At 52.7% G+C, this 21586-nt stretch overlaps 1 protein-coding gene and 1 long non-coding RNA gene across 5 annotated transcripts in view; one reads left to right on the plus strand and one right to left on the minus strand.

Annotated features, from left to right (window-relative positions):
- The first annotated feature begins 10192 nt into the window (after positions 1-10192).
- The window catches only part of FBXL16 (F-box and leucine rich repeat protein 16), a 34045-nt gene continuing 22651 nt past the window's right edge, over positions 10193-21586 (plus strand). For 2 of the 4 annotated variants that reach the window (XR_013227298.1, XR_013227299.1), the window contains exons 1-2: positions 10193-10663; positions 11018-11176. The gene's annotated coding sequence lies outside the window, so the exon portion shown is untranslated. The remainder of the gene's footprint in view (positions 10664-11017; positions 11177-21586) is intronic. The other 2 variants (XM_077316930.1, XM_077316931.1) reach the window with 2 other exon arrangements.
- Positions 20536-21586, minus strand: part of LOC143827410 (uncharacterized) — a 35434-nt gene continuing 34383 nt past the window's right edge. The window contains exon 6 of the long non-coding RNA XR_013227302.1: positions 20536-21582. This is a non-coding gene — a long non-coding RNA (uncharacterized LOC143827410). The remainder of the gene's footprint in view (positions 21583-21586) is intronic.

A 21586-nucleotide genomic window follows, 5' to 3' on the forward strand; every position in this document is an offset into this window, starting at 1 on the left:
CTGAGTCCCTTCCCTTCCCCTCCCCAAACCCACCTTCCACAGCCCCAAATCTCCAGGAATTTCCCCAGCCCAGAGTTGGCAACCGAAGCTGCCTCCCCACTGCCCATTCTCCTCCGCCTCTCCTGCGTCAAGAGGCAGAGAGACGGTGGCGTCAGCATCCCCGGGCTCCCGCCTCCACCCATCCCATGACTAACGCTTTCATATTCATAACACGCTTGGCCGTGGCTTTCCAGTCATCGCTCGCTCTGAATGAAATGGCCCCCTTTAAAGGAGGAGAAAAAGCTGAGCCTATTCTCCCCCCCTCCCTGGCGAGTTGGCGGTACTTATAATAACCATCTCCGTCAGAGCGATGGGCCATCTCCTCATCGCTCGATCCAAGGCTTTAAAAACATTACGGGGAAAGGATCCTTTTCCAAGCCACCGAGGGGACGGCCGGTGCCACGGAAATGACCCACCTGTGTGTCCAGCAGCGTCTGCCAAGACTGAAAACAGGGGGTCCTACCGATTTTTGCACCTCCGCTGTCCTGACACGAAAATTTTGATTTCGTTTTCCTCTCACCCGAATCGAACGGACGAATCTTCGTTCTCGTCTCCTTCGGTTCCTTGGGGCGAATTTTTCCGGTTCGGATGAGCCGGGCTTTGAACGCTATTTGTCTAGCTTGTGATAGGCACCCCCGTTTCTATGTGCTGACCACAGTGCTGTGAGGGTTAAGCTGTAGGAGAAGGAGAAGGAGAAGGAGAAGGAGAAGGAGAAGGAGAAGGAGAAGGAGAAGGAGAAGGAGAAGGAGAAGGAGAAGGAGAGTTGGTTCTTATATGCTGCTTTTCTCTGCCCTAACCACTACACCAAGCTGGCTGTCCCGAGGTCAATGGATCCTTTGGTCCTCCAGGCTAACCTGGACTTGTCAGACCTTGGAGGCTGAGGGGTCAGTCCTGGTTAGCACATGGACAGGAGATGACCTAGGAGGTCCAGGATCATGACACAGGGGCAGGCAAAGTCAAACCATCTCTGTTAGTCTCTGGCCTTGAAACGCCTATAATTTTGACCTAATCCTGCAGCGACCTGACAGCACTTTATAGACTCACATGCTATGGAAGTTTCCAGTACTGGGGCAATCAAACCACCCAAAAAATCACCTCTGGCTCTCTTCATTCCCGCTTGCTTGGAAGGCCTAGCTCTTCCTGTGCCCTTTGACCAAAGATCAGCAACTGGCTACTTAGGAAAGCATCGCTCCCTTCCGGACATGCAGCTGAAAAGCCACCCAAAAGCACAACAGTTGGGGGGAAGGAATGGTAGCAAATGCGCAACATTTGTTCCTCCTGCATCTTCTCCTGGCGTTCTCGGCGATCGATGTGCAACTCATGCTCCTCATTAGCACTTTGGCGCATGCCCTTCGGTGCGCTGCTCCTGTTTACTTGCTGCGAGACCTCATTAGCTCCGTTCCACCAGCCCACCCGGGTTCCGTCCGAGCTCGCCCTAGACTTGTGTTGTGAGGCTCTTTCAGAAATGTTTCTAGGTTCGCCAAGCTCTGAGTGGCAGCTGGGGGTCTCCCAGAAATACTGGTCATCTCCAGTCTATGGAAATCAGGTTTCCAGGAGGAGATGTCTGATTTAGAGGGTGGATTTAAGGGCATTGCACTCCAGTGGGGTCCTTCCTACCCCAAAACCCATCCTCCTTAGACCCCAACCCCAAAATCTTCGGGTATATCCCAACTCAGCGCTGTATTGCTTATCAGAAGGCCTCTGTCTGTCATGTCGACCTCCCCAATGGCCAATGAGGGACCTGGAGGGGTTGGGGAGGGGTCCCAGTTGGGCGTGTCCACAGCTCTGCTTCCCCGCCGAATTCTGGGTTTTCTCGAAGCCTGAAGAATGTTTCAGGGGGGTTTTGACAGTTAAAAAAGCTGAGAAAGGCTGGTTAGACGCCATAAGGAATGCATGCAAATGCAGACATCTAACTGGACTATTAGCATTCTTGCTAATAATTATTATTACCATTATCCTCACTAATATGCATGGAGAAGGAGAACTATTTTTTAATACTCCGCTTTTCACTACTCTAAAGGTGTCCCGAAGCGGCTTACAATTGAAAGAGTCAGAAGATATCAGAGAGCAAATATTGTACTTTTCTGTGCATGGAAATTCGCACACAAGGAAGTGTATACCCCAGATTAAATGTTGTGGGTCTTATAGGTGCCAGTGTAGACTCAAAATTAGTTCTGTTGCTTCAGACCAACACGGCGACCCACCTGGACCAATCTGAATACAGGCCACTCTACAAACCGTTCGGTGTGTCCATGCTGTGGTCAGAGCTTACTTCAGGTTTCCACGGGAGCTGAATTTTCCTGCGTGAACAAGACCAACCCAGTTGCAACTTCCAGCCCGACAACAGCTGGACTTCCAGGGACAAAACTTCAAGAACAGGCTGGAGAAACATCTGGAGAAGAAGCCCATCAGTGGCTAATAGCCCCAAGGTTTGGATGGGACACTTTGTACAGGGAAGTGACGCTCTATATTCATGGTGCTTGTGGGTCAAAACGGGAGGACTTCTGAAGTCCTGGCCCTGGTGGTGGACCTCCTGCTGGCCCCTGGGTTTTTGCCTCTGCGTGATGCACACTGTTGGACTTGTTGGTCCACAGGCCTGATCCAACATGGCTTCTCTTCTGTATTTGGATGCTTTGTATTCTTGTGCTTGGAGGGTGACAGTAGGAGGACGTCTATGGTTCTAGCCCTGCTGGTGGACCTTCTGATGGCCCCTGGGTTTGGGACACTGGGTGACATAGATAGCTAGACTGGATGGGCCATTGGCCTGACCCAACACTGAGGTTTGGGCATGCCATCCTCCAGGTGACGCCTGGAGATCCCCCTGGAATTACAGCTCATCTGTGGACTACATAGATCAGTTCCTCTGGAGGAAATTGATGCTTTGGGGGATGGACATTATACCCTACTGAGGTCCCTGTCATCCCATTGCAGACCTAATTTCCCAGACAGGAACTGGCAACCCTACCCTCCATCCCACCCGTGGCCGTGGAGCTCAAAGCAACACACTCTCTCTTGGGTCCCGACCCCCCTCCCCAAATACCTGCTCCCACAAGCGAGACCCCCACCCTCACCAAACCCGTCCTCCTAACTAGCATCCTCCCCACAGCAAAGGAAGCTGTCGGGATCGATTTGCAACAGGGCTAAAAATAACTTTAAACTCTCCATCCAGAGCTGTGCCAAAAAAAAAAAAAAGGAGAAGAAGAAGAAAAAAAGCCTTATTGCTAGGCGACCGTGGTTACTGGGAGGCAGACGATTGCTAGGCGACACCGGTTGCTGTGGTGACAGCTGGGCGCCTGAGTCATCAGCGGTGTGGCCTATCTTGGACCGCTGCTGGCCAAACAGGAATTGGGCTCCTGCCGACAGATCGCACCCCTGCTCAGTCGGGGTTTGTTTTGGGAACGCGGCGGAGGGGTTTTTGGCACGGGAAGAATCCAGATTTTCGATTCGAGACAAAGAAGGCCTCGTTTTTAAGCCGTGCCAAGCAGAAGGCTCCAGTGTGTTTGGCAAGTGTGGGTTTTTTTCCGCAGGGACGAAGGGGCATCGCGAGGGCCGTGGAGGGACCAGGGTGTCCGTGGCCTCGCCTTCGTCGCAGTTTCAAAGGTTCGAAACGGACCGCCGCAATGTTCAAAAACCGGCGAAAGAATCTTTGAATCTCTCAGGTCCTCTTGCTGCAGACCTAAGAACGGCGCTGGTCAAACCCAAAAGCTTCAAGGGGAGAGTGCAATGGGAGATTGGCCCGCTTGAATTCATTCACAAGTTCAGAACGAGAGCTACCGGCCGAATAGGGTTTCTCATCTCGTGACAGATGCCAGTTTTCTGCCCTCTGCTCTGATCAAGTGGATTACCATTACACAGGGTTCCTTTGCCTCCTTTACAAGGATTTTGTGCAACGCCCAATGACTGGGGCATAGAGACCCAGAGGTCTCCGTTCCTACACAAAGGAAGCTTTGATTATCAAAATCGGACACCCTGAAATTCTTGCGGGTCTCTTAAGGTTGATCTGGGCTTGATTCCGACCGTTCTGTTGAGGACCATCATGGCTGTCCACTGAAATGATGTTCAAAGAAAATATATTTCTAACAGTGCTGCATACCAGAGTTGGCCAAACTGTAGTCTCCATGGACTACAATTCCCATGAGGCCATGTCAGCATTGGCAGGGGCTCATGGGAATTGTAGTCCTTGGACAGCTGGAGAGCCACGGTTTGGCCAACCCTGCTGTAAACAAATGCAGGTTACACTATTTCAATCAGATCTTCCATAGTATCTGTCTCACCTGAAGAAGTCACCTTTATGTCATGATTAAGAATGTTGGCCACTAAATCTGGAGAACATTTGATTCCGCACTCGTCCACATGCAACCAGCAGGGTGACTGTGGGCCAGGCACAGTTCTCTCAGAGCTCTCTCAGCCCCACCTCCCTCGCAGGGGGGTCTGTTGTGGAGAGAGGACAGGAAAGCTGTTTGTAAGCTGTTTTGGGCCTCCGGTTAGGTAAAATCAGGGTGCAACGTCCCTCCCAGCTCTTCTTCTTCCTGACGTTTCTTGTTGGCCACCTGGATTTTCCATGGCCAGGAGCAGCAAGTTTGGAGTGAGGCCTGCGACTCCCAAACTCCCCTCTCCTCGGCCCCCGAAAATCTCACGCCGGTCGATCAGCCTGGGCCAAGCTTCTGTAATAACCCTCCACTTCCTCCTCTGTTTAGGAAGTAATTTCTGCAAATTGTTCCGGTCGCTCGGACAAGCGAGCCACCCGGCCGGCGCTTTAGCGGTTCTCCGATACTTGACAGTTAATCATTTTGCAATCAGGCTGGCTTTTCTGAAAGAAACTCCTGCAAGCAACCGCGAGGGGAGAAGGAAAGAGAGAGAGAGAGAGAGAGAGAGAGAGAGAGAGAGAGATCGGGGGACTTATGCGTCTCATTAACATTGCTCGTCTTTCTCTCGATACATCTTGTATGTACGAAAACATCTGCTCACTCAGTCCCTGTCCCAATGTAATGGCACATTTGGTTCGGTTTTGGCCGTTCCGGGTGGAGCATTGAGTGATGTTTACATGGGACCCAGGTATGTTTCAGCCAGGTGTGTTCTAAGGCCGGGGGAGTCAACCTGTGGTCCTCCAGATGTCCATGGACTACAATTCCCAGGAGCCCCTGCCAGCGTTCGCTGGCAGGGGCTCCTGGGAATTGGAGTCCATGGACATCTGGAGGACCACAGGTTGACTGCCCCTGTTCTAAGGGACCAAAGATGGGAAGTTTGAATTTGTTTGAAGATACGCCCCTTCCTGGACACCTTGCCCCGATGTGTCAGGCTAACCTGATCCCATCACATCTCGAAAGCTAAGCAAGGTCAGCCCAGGTTAGAATCCGGATGGGAGACCGCCAAGAAGGCCAAAGTTGCTATGCACCTCTGAACATCCCTTGCTTCGAAAATCTTATTGAGTTGCCCAAAGCTACTATGCATCTTGACGGCCCTTTCTGGGGCCACTGCGCCTGCTCCAGGAGGTTTTGCACGTTGAACGATTTTGGGAATCGGAATCTCCAAACCGTCTTCCAGACCCGGGCCCTGCTGGCTGTTTTGAGCCGCCTGACGGCCCACCTGAAGCCCCCCAAAGCTGGGAACGTTGACTGACGTTAACAGGGACCACGAAAAGGAGTCCAGTAGGCTCAGATGTTGAGTCAATTGTTCGTGGGCAATTTTGATCCGCCGTTGCTTGGCAAATGGCGCATGGAGAGCATTTTCCCCTTTTTTTAGCTCCAGGAGTGATGAGTGCATTTATAAAACCATACCTAAGTGTATAAATAGCTGGTGAATCAACACTTCAGGTTAACTCCTGCCCTCCTGGAAGTTCCCTGCGTCGTGGTGCTCCGGCTTCAAAGACGGGAGTTCGGAGTAGGGTTTGTGGACTGATTCGATCACAGTGCCAGTGTGGCGTGGGGGTCTGCCAAAGAGCGTGGGGAGACCTCGATTCAAATCCCCACTCCGCCGAGTTTGTCAAGCGACTTGGTCCCGTTGTTTGGATATCCTCCTTTCCTACCTCGCAAGGTTGTTGTGAGAGCAGAGGAGTGGAGAAACAGGGAGGTGGCCTTGAGCTCCTTCCGGAATCAGAAGAAATAATTTGCCTGAATCTGCCAGATCCCAGGTCCACAAGAGGGGGAACTGGTCTCATCTGGGGGCAGGGCCTTTTTGTCCTTGGCCACGATCTGGTGGAAGGCTCTAGCAAAAGAGATCACGGCTTGTAAAACAGCTGTTTTGCCATGCCGATGGTTGAGGCCAGAAAGGACATCAGGAAATGCTGGCCTCTTCGCTGAAATACAGGGAATATCTGCCTTCCAAAAACCTCGACAACCCCCAGCCTCGGGTTTCATGAAATGGGGGAAGATGCAAAATATGAATACATTTGAATGACGATAATCAGATTTTGATGGGATTGTTTGCCCCTCTGCCCCTCTCTCTCTTCTAATACTCTAGCTCAGGGGTAGTCAACCTGTGGTCCTCCAGATGTCCATGGACTACAATTCCCATGAGCCCCTGCCAGCGTTTGCTGGCAGGGGCTCATGGGAACTGTAGTCCATGAACACCTGGAGGACCACAGGTTGACTACCCCTGCACTAGCTCACGGATTCTCAACCAAGGCTACCTGAGTCTCCATAAGAGCCCCCCAGGGGCCCCCCCAGGCCTTTCCCCTATATCCGCCTTAACGAGAAAAGGTGCATTTGGAGATCTTCCCACATCTGTTGACCCTTCTCAAGACTAGAGACTCCAGCCTCCAGGCGAGACCTGGAGATCCCAGGTATCCCCCACCCCAGAGGTGGCATCCCCGCCCCCAGCTTGCGACCACTGAACCGGACATGCAGAGAGCTTTTTGGGTTGAGGCTTAAGCCCGGCTTCGGCATGGTTTTAGGACTCCACCAAGCACCCCCCCCTCCCCTCCCTGCACCACTGTTGCTATGACACCCACTCGCTCCAGCTCAAATCCCCCTGCAGGGAGGGCGTGTAGCGCCTCGATTCCGGCCAGGGGGAGGGAGAAGCCTCGAGAGACACCGTCCCGAGGAGGACAGGAGGCGGGAAGCGTGGAGGAGGGGAAAGGCCCTTCCCCATCTGCCTCTGGGACTGGCCCAGTCCCAGGATGGAGAGCGGAGAAAAGCCGCTGCAAGCCAGCCGTGGGCCTGCACGGATGCCCGCCTGCCTCGTCTCCTCCTCCTCAATTATTTAAAAGGCCGGTCAGGTTTCTCAAAGCTGGCAGGCCTGCAAAATGCTAGGGAGGGGGAGAGACAGAGAGAGAGAGAGAGAGAGAGAGAGACTGCAGCTCTTAAAATAGCTACATCCCCTCCTCGACTGCTTCCCTCCTTCATACCTCCTTCATTCTCTGCCTCTAAGAGCATCTTTCCCGTCTTCTCTACGCTTTGCCCAGACGCAAGATGGCTTCCGCAACCCACGCTAGCACTCCCGGACAGGTTCCTGCTGCAATTCTGTGGCCAAGCTCATTCTCTTTCTCTCTCCTCCCACCCAAGGCCGTGTGGGGTGGCTTTTGGCTTTCGTGACAAAGGGGGAGTGTGGGCTTATTGGGTTTAGGGGTACGTGCACACCCCTGAACGCTGAACGGACTCTGTTCCGTTCCCAAGAGACCTTGCGCTCTGTTTGAATTTGGGAGGGAGGGGCCCGCATGCAATCATTGTTACAAAGCTGAAGAAGTTTCATGAGGAAACTAGATGCTACCTGGGAGTCTAGCCTTGTTCTGATGCTCCTGAAGACTCTGGAGATAAAAGCTTCTTAGGACCTGAGCTGAAGAAGTTTCACGACAAAACTAGACTTTACTTGGGAGTCTAGTCTTGTTTTGATGATATTAAAGACTTGAAAGGACTTCTCTTTGTTAATGTTAGCCTCTTGTTAGGAACAGAGGAAGTTTTTTTGTTAATTGTAAGATGTATGGAGCCACATGGGGAAGCTTGTAAGATTTATGGAGCCACACAGGGGGGCTGGGGGTCTCCTGGAATTACAGTTGATCTCTAGATGACGGAGAGCAGGTCCCCTGGAGGAAATGGCTGCTTTCAAGGGTGGGCTTTACGGTAATATATCTGGCCAAGGGCTCTCCCCTTCCTAGGCTTCACACGAGCATCCAGTGCAATATTGGCACTGGTGTGTGTTGTGGGTTTATTTAAAGCCTTCATTAGCTACTTTGTTTTCTTACATGTCCACCACATATGGTCAAAGGTTCCAGCTGCATCTTGACATTTCCAACATTTTCCTTCATAGTTTTTATCTATTTCCTCAATATTCTTTGTGGTAGTTCATAAATTGATTATTTTTTTCCATCTCATTTGTACTGATCCATACAGTCTAAGATTTGGAGATTCTGGGAACATCGTACAGTAGAGGATTCCCAAGTACGTTAATTTGGCTCTCCTCCTGCAAAAGCCTTCTCTTTTTTAAAATTTCACCAAAACTTCCATCCAGTTTTGCTGTCTTCCACAAGCGCGTAAGGCAGCAACCCTTATAAAAATAGGGAATGGGAACACTGCAAACAATTTGGTAACTAGCACGAACTAAAAATAACGACAACACGTTGAAGCAAAGGAAAGCATCCAAAACAATGCGTTACAATGGATACAACAGCAGAAATTGAAAAACCTTCATTGAACAGGGTTTTTTTTTTTTTTAAGGATTGCATTGTCAGGGCTGGAAGGAGAAACCAGCAAACGCCCTATAGAACAAGAGTCTTAATTTCCTGCAGGCTTCGAAGTGAGGCAGCAAAAGTGGACTTTTTTGTGAACACCATAGTGTGGGGGCCACCACAGAGAAGGCCGTTTGTTTTCTTACCATATGTGGTGGACGTGTAAGAAAACAAAGTCTTCTGCGGAAGGCATACAAAGCTAGACGCCAGTCAGCTGACCGGCAGGTTCAAGAACTAGGGTTGCCAGATCCGGATTGGGAGAAACCTGGGGACTTTGGGGGTGGAGCCTGCAGGGGGCGGGGTTTGGAGAGGGGAGGGACTTCAATGGGGCATAATGCCATACTTCTAAGCAGCCCTTTTCTCCAGGGTAACTGAACTCTGTCGCCTGGAGATGAGCAGCAATTCCAGGGGGTCCCCAGCTCTCACCTGCAGGCTGGCACCCCTAATACAACCCAAAATGTTGACTTCGTTCTGCCATGTATCTTGGAACGGAAGACATGGGAAATGTCCAACACAACAATGCTTTCCCCACTGCATTTGTTTGTCAGCGTCAAATTTTTCACCCTTACCTGATAACTGTCCAGAAGGACTCAAATGAGTAGCCGTGTTGGTCTGAAGCAGCACAATAAAACCAGAGTCCAGCCGCACCTTTAAGACCAGCAAAGATTTATTCAAGGCCTGAGCTTTTGGGTGCAAGGACAGACGTCATAGTCTGACGAAGAGGGCTTGCACTCGAAAGCTCACGCCTTGAATAAATCTTTGCTGGTCTTAAAGGTGCGGCTGGACTCTGGTTTCATTGTTCAGCAAGAGGCAACTGGAGCCGGGATGCTTATCTGTCCAAACTGCTGTGCATCCCTCTCCCATTCAGGATATCTTCCGAAGCCAATGGGCATTCCCCGCCCCAGGACAACAGAGAAGGGTCTTCTTTGTGGTGGCCCCTATTGGCATTCTGGACAGACAGAGGGGAAAGTGTGGGAAGTGGCCTTAGGAACCTTAGACGCCACTCCTGCCCCCTGCTCCGGAAGACGCCAGGCCTGGAGCAAGACACGTAAACCGGTTTCCCTCCAAACTTAAAGCCCTGGAGGGGGGGGGATGGGACTGCTTGATGGGTCTCGACACCCCCTATTATAAACCATCCCCACTGATCCACCCTCCACCCTGCCCGGAGCTCCGCTCTCCCCGTGGGCCCATCGTCCGAGCAGTTCCCAACCTGCTGCCTCTTTCTCTCTCTCCTTGGAAAAAAAAAACAAACGAGCCAGCTGGGGGTTCTCCCTAGCACCCCACCACCACCACCACCACCCCAGTGAAACGCAAAGACGCCTGCAAATAAATAAAGAAATAAATAAAGGAAAAAGAGGAGGAGAGGCAGGGTGTCCAAAAACAGACCCGGTGGCGAGTGCCTGTGTTTATCTGCGGCTGGATGGTTGTAATCCCAGTTAGGAGCCCAGCCAAGAGGCGGGAGGGCAGGGAGAGAGAGCGACAGAGAGACAGAGAGACAGAGAGAGACAGAGAGAGGCCTGCAGTCATGCATTATGGATATTGAAGGCCGTGTCTCTTTAAGGGGCCCTGCTCCACCACCCTCTCAAGGGTGTGTGCACACGGGGAGGGGCGGCAGGCAAGGAGACGGACAGCTCCGCATCCTCGCCTCCCCTCCTCATCTCTGGGTACCATCTCCGCGTTGGGCCGGAGGGGGGTGGGAAGGAAAGGGACTCTCTGCCCCCATCTCGGCGGCTGGATTCTCGGGTGGGAAGGACGCTCAAGAGTGGATAGCCCCCCCCCTCCCTCCCACTCCATCCTGGGGGTCGCCCCCCACCCCCCCCCAGGGAAGGAGCTGTGGGCTTCGCAGGGCCAGGATCTGGAAAGCCGTCAGGCCCATCTGCTTTTGGGGAGGGTCCCCCTGCGCGGCCGCCCTCCCGCCGATGTGGCTTCTCCCCGGGAGGCATGGCATGAACTGAGGCAGAGGTAAGCGTTGGAGCATCCTTCATCCCTTCACCCCACCCCAAAAAAAGATCTTTCCTTCCCCCCTCCCTCTGCACCCCTCCCCTCCCACGCTGCTGTGTATTGATGTCCCTGGGACGCATCTGACCCCCCCACACACACAAAAAAAGGGGGTTTCTTGCCTCCTCCTCCTCCTCGCCCTGCGATTGCATGCCTGAGAGCAGAGAGCATCTCCGAGCCGGTGTTACGTAAGGACAGCTTCCCCGGGCCGGGGGTCTCCTGTCTCCATCCCTGGGCACGGCAGCTCCTGGGGAGGGGGCTTCCGCAGCACTGCCAGGACCCGGCTGGATCCGCCTCCCCCCTTCTCTGTTGCTGCAGCGCGTGGAAATTTTGCAGGCTGGCTGCCGTGCATCCTTGGCCCCCAGCTTTTTGGACCAAGCGCCCCCTGTGAGGGATGGATCCGGAGGGATCCACCGGCCACCGAGCTCTGGGCCTGAGCAAGCTGGTAGCTGAGCAGTGAGACGGACGCGGGCGAAGGTAAGACCAGGGTTATCCCCCGGGGAGAAGCGGCTCAGGCCTTGGATGTGTGTGTCTTTCGGTTTCTCTCCCGCTAGGCTGCCTCTGGGTTTGTTTTCAAAATTTCTGGTCGGTGCCGCGGCCATTTGCATGTGGATCGGGGACGCATGTTTGCCTGGGAGGAATCTCCATGGGACCGTTAGAGCCCGGCTACCTTGCAGGGGGGGTGGACGGCACAGGTTTGTCGCTGGTGGGCCCCCTTGGATTTGAGTTTGGGGTTTTTCTTTGACAAGCCACCTGCTCTTGTGTCTTTTGCACCAGCAACCTGCTCGGGGATGCAGACATGAATTTGGGAGGTGCAGGGCACGTTCCTTGCGACTGTTCTGCTGAGAAAAGCCCCAGAGGAGAGCCGGGATGGGGGGGGAGGTGGATGCCTCTCCCCCAGGGATTAAAAACTGCCTTGGATGCCTACCCAGGGCCCCCAAAACACAGAAAAAGCAGCAGAGCCCCAGATTCCAGCAAGAGAATGCTTGACTGGCATGTTTTGTGCAGGGACAGAATGGCATCTTTTGCGTGCGAAGCTCTGAATTGTGTTGTTTGTTATTTGGAAGGCCGGCCTCAAACAGGCCCCAAACCTGTGACTACCTAGCCCGGAGATATTCCGTCTCTCACGCCTCCGACCTGTCTGGCATGCTCAGATGCAATTTTCCCTGCTCTCTGGTCTCACGAGTTTCAGGAGGCAATGAGGTTGCCAGCTTTTACCGCTGGCCTCTGCTCCTGTGCCTTTGAGGAGCAGGCATACTTAGCTTTGTGAAAATCGTGAGCTAACCACGAAAGCTAGGGAGAAAGAAGGAAGAGTACAGGTTCTTGGGCTGGGAGGGGGTGTCTGTGTCCGGTCTGGGTCGGCGAGGAGCTTTCGGTGTTCCCAGATGGATTGTTTACATGGCTGTTCTGTACGTCTTATAGCAAAGTTCTGATGTTTACAACAGACGGCCGGAGTGGGGTGAAGAAAGCCCCATAACTGCACGTTTCACCCCAAATTTCTTGCCAATTTGGAAGTGTTGATCATTGAGCATCAGAAATGCAGCCGTTGGGTTATTCTTAAAAAGAGGTCCCCATTGCAGAAACCTATACCTCTCAGCCCAGAGGTGAGGCGGCTCCATGGGGCAAGAAAATATTCCGTGCATGCTCAGAGGCAGTCTTATCTGTACCGTTAGTCACGTACTCCGTGTCTGTTGTTAAAAATATGCACCGGGGGTGATTTTAGGCCCTGGTTTAGTGGCCTGGATATACTTGTAAGGGGGCACAATTTTTGAGTTTTCACAGGACTCCATACCCGGCTTTTCGTCAATAAAATGACCTGTTTAGATTGGAGGGCCACGTGTCTAAGGCTCAGTTCGCACCAGCAACAGGGGAAGTGATGAAACTGTTTCCGGACTGTTCCGTTTACGGGATTGCAAGTAGGGGGATTTCGGCGAACGTGAATTTTTTCCTATGTCTTAAAGACTACCTATGGACTCCAATCCTAGCCTACTGGGATGAAACCTAGGCCGCAATTTATGGCGACAGCAGTAAGGGGCTTTCTGTGCAGTGGCTGGTCTCAGATCCCCAAGACCCGAGTTCAAGTTCTGACTTCACAATGAATTCCGCAAATAGCCTCGGAAGACGCTAAGGTTCCGCCGATGAAAGCCAGGAGATATCTTCTGGCCTTCCTATTAATGGAAAAGAGTCATTTGTTTCTTAAAGGGGTGAACATGTGAAGTTGTACACAGAAAACGTGCAGGCTGGGACGGGAGGGGAGCACTTTGCACATGCTCAAGAGCAAGCCTCTTAAATTTTTTTTATTTCACCCATTAGCTTATCACCACCCCAGCAAGGGGGTTTCGAGGAAAGGGAGAAACAGGTGTGGTTTGCCATGGCCTTTCTCTGTAAATCATTGGGTGGGGGTGAAGATATAAGGTGAAACGTTGTTTTTTGAAAGAACAGGCCTCAAGGTTCTGTCCTCTATCAGCGTAGCCAGAAAATTTGGCCATGCCCTGAATTTCCTGAAATACTTGGGGTGCTCTTATGCCAATAAGACTCCTTTTAAAAACTAAAAACAAGAGGGAACACCCCCAAATATCACACTGAGAGCTACTGAGAGCATTACTTTGCTGTGCTTAATGAAATAAAACCAGAGTCCAGTAGCACCTTTAAGACCAAAAAAAGACTTATTCAGGGCGGAATGAAATGAAAACGTTGATAAAACGTTGACAAACGTTTAATGAAAACGTTTATGAGCCGCCTTTCTTCCTTAGGGGGCTCAAGGCGGCTTACAAACATGGCTAAAAGACATCGAATACTTTGAAACCGGGAATCCCAAATTTAAAACCACGTTTTAAATAGTAGGACTGCTACTAAACTTACCCGAGTATTGTTCTAAATAACACTCACTTCAGTGGCCTGTCAAAGATTGAAAGTGGGGGGGAGCAGGTGGACCGCCCTGGGGAGGCCATTCCAGAATTGTGGGCCCTGCCTTGTGTACCCCCCAAACAAGCTTTTTGTATTGCTGGGATAATCAGGGCTTCTTCCCAGGACTGTAATTCCAGGGCAGGGACCTATGGAAGAAGATGGTCCATCAGATAATGGGGTCCCAAGCCACGTAGGGCTTCAAAGGCCAAAACCAACACCTTGAAGGGGGATCGGAAGCTGGTAGCAGGTGAAAGAAGAAGAGACGAAGAGGAAATGCAGAAGAGGAGGTCAAGAGGGGACATGATTGCTCTCTTTAAGTATTTGCGAGATTGTCACTTGGAAGAGGGCAGGGAAAGGTGCCTGTTGGCAGCAGAGGAAAGGGCCTGCAGGAATGGATTTAAACGACGTGCAAAACGGCACCAGCTAGATATCAGGGGGGAAATGAACAGTCAGAATAGTTCAGCAGTGGAATCGGCTGCTGAAGGAGGTGGTGAGCTCCCCCTCACTGGCCAGCCTTATTCTTATCATGGAGGCTTTAGGCCTTCCAACTCTAGGATTCTATGATTCTTCATGGCCAGTCTCGGTTCTCCCAGAGCTCTCTCGGCCTCCCCTCCCTCACAGGGTGTCTGTTGTGGGGAGAGGAAGGGAAGGCGACTGTAGGCCGCATTGAGACTCCTTCGGGTCTATCAGCGGTCGCTATGGGTCAGTCCAGAGAGGAAGCATGGATCTTCGTGTCCTCAGGCAGCATCTGCCCTGAGGTTTTGCAGAACTGCTGCTGTTTCCAGCCAGACAGGCTGAGGGGCTGACCCCAAAAGGAAGCTCCACTTTGTGTCATTGTCATATGTGCTAATGGATGATGGGGGGGGGTGTCTGTGTGCTCAAAACCAAGTATTCATTTAGGCAAACTCTCTCTTTCCCTCTCTAACCTGGAGAACTGGTTTTGATTCGCCACTCTTCCTCCACGTGCAGCCAACCGGGTGACCTTGGGCCAACCCCAGTTCTCTCAGAGCTCTCCCAGCCTCACAGGGTGTCCGTTGTGGGGAGAGGCAGGGAAGGCGATCGCAGGCCGCTTGGAGACTCCTTTGGGTGGCCGACAGCGGGGTGCGAAAACAATCCCTTCCCCTCCTCCTTCATGTGGGCGACCTCTCCCCCTCTCCCCCTCTCCCTCGTGGCGCATGTATGCGCACGCCCTTCCTCAGAGCCGGGCCGAAACCAGACTTCTGCTTTGCGCCGTCACCAAAAATCCAGACCGATCCTGACGGACCCATCAAGTCACCCATTGTGTGGGGCTAATGTGCCGGATGGCGTCACGGGTTCTGCACGTGACACCGAAATTACGTCTCCATTCATAGCTGAAAAGACAGATGATTGCCGTGTGCTTGCGGCCTTCTTCCTGCCAGAGCGAGGCGACTCTTACACTGGGGGCTCGCCCTCTAGCCTCTCAGATATAGGGCAGCTTTATCGCAGGTCTTTAGGCTCCCCTCTTTGTTTTGACTGTGGAAGGGATGCCAGCCTCCAGGGGGGGACCTGGCTGGAATTATGGCTCATCTCCAGACTGGAGAGCACAGCTCCCCTGGAGAAAAGGGCTGCTGGGGAGGGTGAACTAAGGATGCCAGCCTCCAGGAGGGACCTGGAGATCCCCTAACTGGAATTACAGCTCATCTCCAGACTAAAACGCTCAATCTGTCAATCCGGTGGCTGGGGGGGGGGGCCGAGATGGCAACCCTACCAACTTCTCCATAGGCTTTGCCCCTCAACTCCCCAGATATTTGACCACCCAGAGTTGGCGACCCAAATGATGGGCTCTTGAGTGTATTTGGAGAGCAGGTTGAAATGTTGGATGTCCGTGAGACTTCCCCACCCCAAGACGCCTGGAGGCCCCCACCTCTGAGCAATGGTTTAATGGCAGAACTTTCCAGGTGTAGCTCAAAGCTCTCCAGACAGCTCAGAAGTTGAGAAACCGACGGAAGAGACGCACCCCGCAGCGAAAAGCATCCTGGTCAGCAACCATCGGTGAAAGAAAACAGAACCGGAGAGACGAGGAACGCTGGGGCCGGCAGTGGGATGTCTAAAAATACAACGCAACAGATGAAGATCGATATGATCGCCAAAATATTATAGAAATTCTGGCTGAGGATGAAAGCAGATTGGTCGGAGCGGGACAGAGCGTCAGAACAAAAGCCAAAATCGCCGCCTTGAGAGGAGTGATCCCCCCGTTAATTCTTAGATTGTTTATTTGCTCCATTTCTACCCTGCCTTTCTCCCCAAAGGAGCTTCCGTCGTCCTCCTCGCCTCTGTCTTACCCTCACAACGACCCTGCGAGGTAGGCTAGGCCAAGAGTGGGTGACTGGCCTCAGATCACCCGTGGCAGAGTCGGGATTTGAACCCGGGTCTCCCTAGTCTGACTCGGACCCCCTACACCAGGGGTAGTCAACCTGTGGGCCTCCAGATCTTCGTGGACTACAATTCCCATGAGCCCCTGCCAGCAAACGCTGGCAGGGGCTCATGGGAATTGTAGTCCATGAACATCTGAAGGGACACAGGTCGACTACCCCTGGCCTACACCGTTTCTCACGACCAGGCTAAACACGGCTGTTCTGAGCTGGTGCAGAAAGTTTAACACAGAGGACGGCCCATGGGTGGCATCGAGGGGAGATTTCCGTGGCTCAAGAGCCACCCCCAAAAAGGCCCTGTTGTGTCCTCCTGCCTCACCGGGGTGAACACGAGCCCTCGCATCTGGGCCTTGAATTTAGGACGACCTTGTAGGTTTTCCAGCCAAGAGACGTTCAGGGGGCGTTTTGCCATTGCGTGACTCTGTCCGGCAGCTCGCGGTTTCTTCGGGGACACCTCTGGGCTGCTGTTTCTCTCTCCGTCTCCGTCTCTTCCTCGAAAACCACTTTTCTGTTGAGGAAGGGAGGACTTTGCCTTGTGTCTCAGCCCCAGACACCAGAGGGGGCTGTCAGAGAGTTGGCTCGAGAGAGAGGCCTGGAGCCAGAAGGTCCTTCCTATCTCCACTCTCTCGCTGTCCCTTTGATGTGTTGGTTGCAAGGGCTCGTGGGAATTGTAGTCCACGGGCCCCTGGAGCGCCACAACTTGGCCCCTCTGATGCACTCTTTTTGTGCAGTGAATGTACTCTCTTCCCTTCCCATGTCCCTCTCACATCCTCTCCATCTTGCTCCTCTCCCACTTTCCCTGGAAGTCTGCTACGTTCATGACCCACGCTGAGAGCCATTATCTGATTCCTACAGCCAGACAGGGACAAAAGCTATTCCAGGAAAGGAGGGGGGGGAGTAACGGACAGCAGGGGGAAGCGAGTTTGCTCTTTCTTTTCCCCCTGGCTGCTCGCCAGTATTCTCTTTGTTTAGTTCAGAGCAAGACGGGCTCTCTGGATTGATTCCGCAGCAGAGAAAAAGAGGCCGGGACGTATCGATCGTGGCCTTTCGGACTCCGAGTTCGGGTTCTGCCGGCTAAAATGGAACGGCAGGGACAGGAAGAGCGTTTCGGGGATGGTTCGACATCCACGCCCAGATCGTTTCTCCAGTAATCCCTGCCTACACGTCATGATATTATTGCAGATTTTAATCCCGCCTTGCTCCCAAGAAGTAGATCCCATAAGGGAAAGGAAGGCGATGGTGAGCCACTTTGAGATGTATGCGGCCTGCTGAGTTACCTCTGGCCAGTCACAGTTCTCTCAGAGCTCTCTCAGCATCCCCTACCCTATGGAGTGTCTGTTGTGGGGAGAGGGAGGGGAGGCGATTGTGAGCCACTTTGAGATGCATGCGGCCTGCTGACTGACCTCGGGCCAACCCCAGTTCTCTCAGAGCTCTCTCAGCCCCACCTCCTGCCCAGTTGTGAGGCGAGGAAGGGAAGGTGTTTGTGAGCCACTTTGAGGTACCCACGGCTTGATGAGTGACCTTGGGCCGGTCCCAGTTCTCTCAGAACTCTCTCAGCCTTACCTACCTCCCAGGGTGTTGGTTTTTGAGGAGATGAAGTGAAGGGGATTGTAGATGCCTTCAGGTAATAAACAGGATAAAAAAAACATATTTCTCTCCGGATTAGAATCTGTCACTCTTAACCATTTCTACCCTGCCTTTCTCCCCCAAGGAGCTTCCGTCGTTCTCCTCTCCTCTATGTTACCATCACAATGACCCTGCGAGGTAGGCTAGGCCAAGAGTGGGTGACTGGTCTCAGATCACCCGTGGCAGAAAACGAGAGCAAAAAAGAGGTGCATTTTTTCCCATTAAGTACATGAAAGAGCCCTCTGTGTGCTCCCCTCTTCAAAATCAACCTCACCAACACTAGACGTGGAGCTCCACCTTTGCATGGCACCATCGCATTAATGCGCATGCATTAAAGGCGCGGCACATCTGTTCTTCCCTCAGAGATTGAATTTCCCCAAGCCCCAGAGGAAGAAGCTGTACTCTGGAGAGCCACAACTCGAGCCAAGAGGAGGTGGCTCCTTTAAAAACAAAACAAAGGCAAAGAAACGGTGAGCAAACGAGGACAGCAATTTTCTACGTGGGGGTGGACTGCAGGCCGGAAGACTCAGGGACTGCCGGAGCGTGCAGCGTGGGCGTGATTCATCGCTTCCGGGCAGAACGGGCACTGTCCGAGAAACAAACTCCCCTGTCAGGCCTGATGAGGAGGATTTCGAAATATCGGGGGAATAAGGTTTTCCAGGTGAATGGAAGGAATCTGGCCGGGAGGGGCTGTGCCTTATGGTTAGGGAAGCTGCAGAGGCACAAGAGGGACAAGGCGCTCAAAGGAGGGACTTCTTGGACAATGCTCCAGCGCAGAGCACCAGCATGGGCCTAGCAATCCAGGTCTTCCCCAACCTCGTTCATTTTTTATTTTATTTTTATTTCACCATCACATCCCGGTCATCTCCCATCCAAGCTCCAACCAAGGCCGACCCTGCTTAGCTTCCAAGAGCTCATGAGAGCAGACTTGCCTGGGCCACCCCGGGAAGGACCCTGAAAAGTCGCCATCCGGCAACTGTAGTCTTTCCAAAGGAAGCATATCTTCTAGGGGCGGCATGACTTCGGTAGAACAAGTTGGGAGCCGGGCTTGCACGTTGGGCTTGTTCCGCCTGGAACGAATCGGCACGGATGAAGAGGACAGAGAGCCGGCTTGGTCCGAGGCTTAGTGTGGGCAGCTGGCCGGGCACAGCTCTTCCAATGCTGCTTCTCGTCGCCGTCATCCTGGTAATCTAGCGCAACCGGCCATGAAATACAGCAAACGGGCAGTGGATGGCGGGGGGGGGGAATGCCGCACGACTGCACCCTGCAGAACAGCTCTAGGGAGGAGCAGTTTATCTGAGCCGTGCGAACTCAGAATTTCAGCAATGGTGGCCTCACTGCAGCCATTCTTAGCTGGTTCTCGGAGGGGCAGGTTGTGAGTGAAGCAGAGAATGGTCTCCAAGTCATTAGAGTGGCCTCCAAGTCATTAGAGTGCTGCCTAACGCTGCCGAATCTTTCCAGGAATCGGTGGCATTCCTGCCCCCGTTCACCCGGGCACCTAAGAAGAATCTCAGCCCCAGAAATAGATAAAATATATCGATCCGCCTAAGCAAATAGCCCTCGCTGGAGGTCAACTGGAATGACACTGGCGCCATCTGTTAACACATGCTCCAGCGTGCACGCAAAAGGATACTGGGAGATATGCTGTTCGTCACAGGGTGCCTTTTACGACTTCCAGGGGCCTGGTGGGGTGCAACGCCCGAAGATTGTGGAAATCTTAACGGCACCGCTAATTAACCCCCTTTCGGCTGCCTGCCAGCGGGGTTGGTGGAGCTCCGATCCTTTTGTTTTCTCAGAGGAACAGAGTTCTCTGCTCTAGCGCTCTTGGGTTGCCTTCCCCGCCCTCCTTTCCCTGAAGTGCTTGCATTAGCAAAACCTGAGCCCTTGCGAGGACCCCAAGCAGATGTTAACCTCTGGTTCGGGTGTCCCCGGGCTTGCTGCCCTCCGTTGGGTAAAGGGCAGGGGACGGTCCCTTGTGCGTTTAACGGCTCGTAGCCAAAAGGAAGGACCCCTCCTTTAAAAGTAAAGAAAAAGTTGGGCGCTGGCAAACTCCCTGCATGTAGATAGCCAGGTGCTCAAGGTTCCCTTCATGAGGCCATTAAGCGTTTTGAAGGGAGAATCCGACTTGTACGTGGGTCGGGGAGGGCGCCGTTGCAACCAGCGTGTTGTGACCGTGTAGTAAGTAAGAACTTCTTTTCAAACAGGGGGTTTTGTGAGTAAGAAGCAGATAGTGGGGGAGTGAGGTTTCCCAGGGCAAAACGAAATCAGCAAGTTTGATCCACCTTTCTCCTTCTGGGTTTTGAGATCTAGGCCTTCTGCCCCTATCCAAGGTGCTGAACGGACTAGGGCAGCTCCTCTCTGGCTGTCCGTGGTACTGAAACAAGGCCCTTCCACAAACGGAAAGCCTGTGGGAAAAATCACAGATGGTTCCTTTGGGTTTGTTTTGGATTTTTTTGTTGTTGTTGCAGGGGATGGAGGAATTTGGCAGTGCCGATAGTATCTGTTGAATCCTGGAAAGCTCTGAGCTGGGGGATCCCATAGGGATGTGCTGAGGTTCCCGACACAATTAAATTTAGAAGGGGAAGAAGAAGAGTTGGCTAACAATCGCCTTCCCTGACTCTCCCCACAAGCCTCAAGGGAAGGCGGGATATCAATGTAAAACAAGTAAATAAATTAATTAATTAAAACAGACACCCTGTGAGGTAGGCGAGGCTGAGAGAGCTCTGGAAGAACTGCTCTGTCAGAAGAGTTCTAACAGGTCTTTGGCGAGCCCAAGATCACTGCGTGTGGAGGAGCAGGGAATCAAACCTGGATCTCCAGATTAGACGCAACTGCTCTTAACCACGACACCAAGCTGGCTCTTGGGTTTTTTTACAAGCTCGTTATCCTGAGATGCAAATCAATTTCTGTCTCAACTAGAAATCACAATCCTGTTCCTACTTCCCAGTAGGCTAGGGCAGGACACATAGCTCTCTTGTCCCCCATGTTGTGCTCACAACCCCCCTGCGAGGCAGGCCAGGCCAAGGGAGAATAACGGACCCAAGATCATGCCCTTAACTGAGAATCTGAGCCACTCCCCTCTCTTCCCTTCCACCGCTTCACCTCCAACCCAATGAAGAGTCCCAGAGAAGGGCCGTGGCTCAGAGCCCAAACATCGACTCTGGCCATGCAGATGGTCGCAGGTTCAATCCCCACCAACTCAAGTTCGACACCCGTAGCTTCTTCAAATGACCTTTGCCTTGGACCCAGGAGAGCCGCTGCCGGTCTGAGCCCGCGGTACTAACCTAGGCAGATCAGTGGCCAGATGCAGGAAAAGCCAGCTTCGTGGATGGGAAAAAAAACGTGTGTGGTTTCAATTAGCTTTAATCAAAGCCAAGACTTTTTTGCTTTCTATTGCTTAATGTCTCTCTCCCAGCGAGCTTTGCATGTGCGCGTTCATTCCAGCATAACATTCCCACCCCCCGGCGCCCTCTCGCATTTACCTCTCTGGGAAGAATAACGTTACCTTTGAGCAAGTTGTCAAGAAGCCAGCTCTCCATCTCCGAGCGGCTCCAGCCGGGAACCGTAAGGCAGTCTCTCTGCCAGGGACGCCTGCCAACGGTGAGCTCAGGATGAGCGAATGCTTAGCTCACCCGCTGCCAGCTTTGTAGAATGCAACAAAATAACCCTGGGTGTATTTTTGCCCCGCGTCCGGGCAGCCGTCGCTCCAAAGGTGGATTGTGGTGGTCACAGGCGCACACCCAAGTTGATGGCTGCGCTCAGGGTCTCAGAAGACACATGGCTGAATTCGTACCGTTGGAAAACCGCCGTGGCTGGATATTGGTGTTTTCGGCATGCAGGTGGTCGCATGAAACTAGTTCTCAGGACTGAATCCCCTTCTCCTGTTTAGCGGACAATCAGGCCTCTACAACCTTTTAAAAAATCTGAGATCGCACTCATTCAGGTCTCTTACCCATTCTGC

The sequence above is a fragment of the Paroedura picta genome, chromosome 17 (genome assembly GCF_049243985.1).
Source record: "Paroedura picta isolate Pp20150507F chromosome 17, Ppicta_v3.0, whole genome shotgun sequence".
In the NCBI taxonomy this organism is placed as follows: Eukaryota; Metazoa; Chordata; class Lepidosauria; order Squamata; family Gekkonidae; genus Paroedura; species Paroedura picta.